Below are 3,534 nucleotides of genomic sequence, written 5' to 3'. Positions count from 1 at the left end.
TAGATTGACTCTTTCCTGTAGAGGGGTGGAAGCACTAACATTGTCTATGATTAATGAAAATGACGGATAACGATAACGCCATTTGTCTCAAATGGTCCAGATGACCATAGCAATATTGTCCCCAAGATTAAGGCACTGATGAAAATCCACAGATACAGTAATGCACTGGTAAACTTCCATCAGGACGACATGGCTTGAGCGCAAAAAAACGGATTTTGACCGAACCGAAAATCTATTTTTGGTGATGTAGCCATGTCGTCCTCATGGACCCACCCTCTTTTCTATAGTAAAGGTCTTCGCAGAATCCCTCCTGAAACTACTGTATCTGTAGCACCATCCTCAACGCTACAAGGAATATCCGCCATCATGGATATGGCGCTATCCTGATGCTCAATTGTAGTATGGTAAATAGGGCAACCTGATACGGCTCCCCTTTTAATTTTGCCACTTTCCCCACACATTATACACCCCCCCCCCACACACATACACATATATATATATATATATATATATATATATATATATATATATATATATATATACTATATATATATATATATATATATATATATATATATATATATATATATCGGATTTTGAGCGAAGCGAAAAATCTATCTTTGGGTGAGATGGCCATGTCGTCCTGATGGAAGTTCCTATAGGGTAGCTTCCTAGGGTATATTACAACTACGGCGATATTCCCAGAGAATTTACCTTAAGGTACCAGAATTCTAACTCCTGGAGCGAATATCCCTCCTGAAAGGGATATCGCGACATATCAGAGGATGTATTCTTGACACGCCACATGGCAATCTGCATCCCGAACAGAGATTTCATCTCGCAGGGGGCGATTGGCAAGAAACGAATTCGGAAAGAAAAAGGGGAGCCGCTCCCAAGGCTCCCTATCTTCCGATTCGTATGCGTGCCTGGCGCCAATCCTGGCGCCATCTGTATTCCTTGTAGCGTACACGAGGTGCTACAGATACTGTATGTAGGGAGGGGGTCCTACGGCCCATTCTTAGAAAGGCAAGGGCGGGGTCCATCAGGACGACATGGCCATCTCACCCAAAAATAGATTTTTCGCTTCGCTCAAAATCCGTTTTTTGGGCTCAAGCCATGTCGTCCTGATGGAAGTATACCAGAGCATTACTGTATCTGTGGATTCTCAGAACATGCCGTACTCCCGGATGTAATTTTTCCCGGTTGACTAGACCTAGAGACCTAAGATGTTACCGTCATACATCTTTTCAACTAACTATAAACCATGTTAGAGCTTCCTGCCCCCTACAGGGAAGAGTCCTACTAGACTCTGGAAAAGTCTCGAAGAGTACATATACCTATGTATGAATAACAAGCAAGCTGATATAGTGGTCTCGCCCTATATTAAGTAAAGCATAGTTTGTAAAGAATCACTGCGTCAATATGAAATATCGACCAGTTCTCTGCACAATACTTGTATTGGACAAAGGTTTTATATCCGCATAGGAGGAAAACCAATGCAACATAGCTTGCATAAAGTAACAATTCTATTAGAATTATCCCAGATAAGGTACATAGAATGAATGCTCAATTATACCAATAAATTGACACAGGTGAAGGAGACGCAAGGTTCTCAAGAACCAGTTTATTGACAGGCAATAAATAGACAGGTTAACCACAATTATATATATATACATAAGAAGAGGATAACCCAAAACTTTAAGCATAAGTATGATAGTAAACAGAACTTGTTTGTCCTGAAAGAAAAAACATTAAATGCCACTTTTAAGATACCGAGGTTATCAAAGTCATAAAAGTCTGTATTACAAATCAATGACATTAGCGTTAGAAACGCTCGGCACACATGTCTGCACTTATGCTAAGTTCACCTTCGGAAATGGAACAGTCTACATGGGCAACACAGTGCCCTCACTTAGTTTGTAGTACAGTATGTAACTACACACTCACCCTGGAATTAATCGTCCCAAATAAGATCACTGTTCCTCGCAGAGTTAAAACAGTAGGGTTAACACCGCGACCCACTGCTACCACAGATCTCTTTAGTTCCTCTACTTGCTTCGCATAGTGGCGAAAGAACACTCTGGAAGACTTCTAGCCAGTGTATGAACGGAGATGTTCAAAATCCATACAATAAAAGAAATTTAAGGATGAGGCAACTTTCCTCGGATCGTGACCTGCGGGTGTACTGTCAAAGCAGACTTACACACTGAAATCGTGTTAGCTGCCAATCCTTGACCATGGAGGGTGGAGAAGAAAGATAAGCAGAAGTCTGTCAAGATCTCCTGCGGATTCTTCGCCTTGACAAAAGGCCACCCATTTTCTCCAAGATGACTCATATTGCCTTCTAGTAGATTTGCACTTATATTCCTCAAGGAAGTCTATGCTGGCTTTCGAAATCCCGAGACGCTTTCTCACCGCCATGGAGAGAAAATCATGAGCTGCAGGGTCCGGGTTTTCTGTAATGAAGCGCAGACAGTTGACTTCTGGACTCGCTGGGTCAGAACTGGATCTGGTTAGCGTACAAACTTCAGCTACAGTTCCAATGCCAGGGGGGAACCACACGCTGTTCGGCCACTTGTGGGCCACTATTGCCACTACCCCTTGAAGGATCTCAGTTTGTTGAGGACCCTCAACAGAAGGTTGTGAGGAGGGAACAGATAAATCTTGAACCATCTGTTCCAGTCGAGTGACATTGCGTCCACTGCTTCCGCTAAGGGGTCCTCGTACGGGGCACGTACAGGGGCAACTTCTTGTTGTCTTTCGTCGCAAAGAGGTCTATCTGCAGTTCTGGAACTTGATTCAGAAGAAAGGAGAATGATCCTGCGTCTAAGGACCATTCCGACTCTATCGGTGTGAACCTGGATAGAGCGTCCGCCGTCACATTGCGGACTCCTTGAAGGTGAACTGCCGACAGGTACCACTTCTTCTTTTCCGCCAATCGGAAGATGGCCAACATCACCTGGTTGAGAGGTGGTGACCTCGATCCTTGTCGATTCAAGTATCTCACAACTACCTCGCTGTCCATCACCAACCTTATGTGGATCGAGTGACGCGGGGATACTTTCTTTAAGGTAAGGAGCACTGCCATAGCTTCTAGAAAGTTTTATGTGAAAGGTCTTGAATAGCTTGACCAAGTCCCTTGGACCTTGTTTTCTGATGAGAGTGACCTCCCCATCCCTCCTTCGAGGCGTCTGAGTGAATCGTCACCGACGGGGGGAGGTGGCTGAAGAAGAACCGACTTCTTTAGATGTCTGGCTTGGGGCCAAGGCCTGAGAAGAGTACTTAGCCGAAGCGGCTGGTCTTCTCAGATCTCTTCGCGCGTTTGATGCATAACTTCTCCAAACTCCGATTGCATCCTTTAGTTGTGCTCTTAGCACTGGGTCTGTCACCGAAGCAAACTGGAGAGAGCCCAGTACCCTCTCCTGCTCGCGTCTCGATATCCTTTCGGAATCTAGAAGTCTCTTGACAGAACCCGCTATCTCCTTCCTTTTCTTCGCCGGGATGGAGAAACGGTGTGACAAAAGGTCCCAGTGG

This window comes from Palaemon carinicauda, chromosome 16 (genome assembly GCF_036898095.1).
Source record: "Palaemon carinicauda isolate YSFRI2023 chromosome 16, ASM3689809v2, whole genome shotgun sequence".
In the NCBI taxonomy this organism is placed as follows: Eukaryota; Metazoa; Arthropoda; class Malacostraca; order Decapoda; family Palaemonidae; genus Palaemon; species Palaemon carinicauda.
This window is presented reverse-complemented; position numbering follows the sequence as displayed.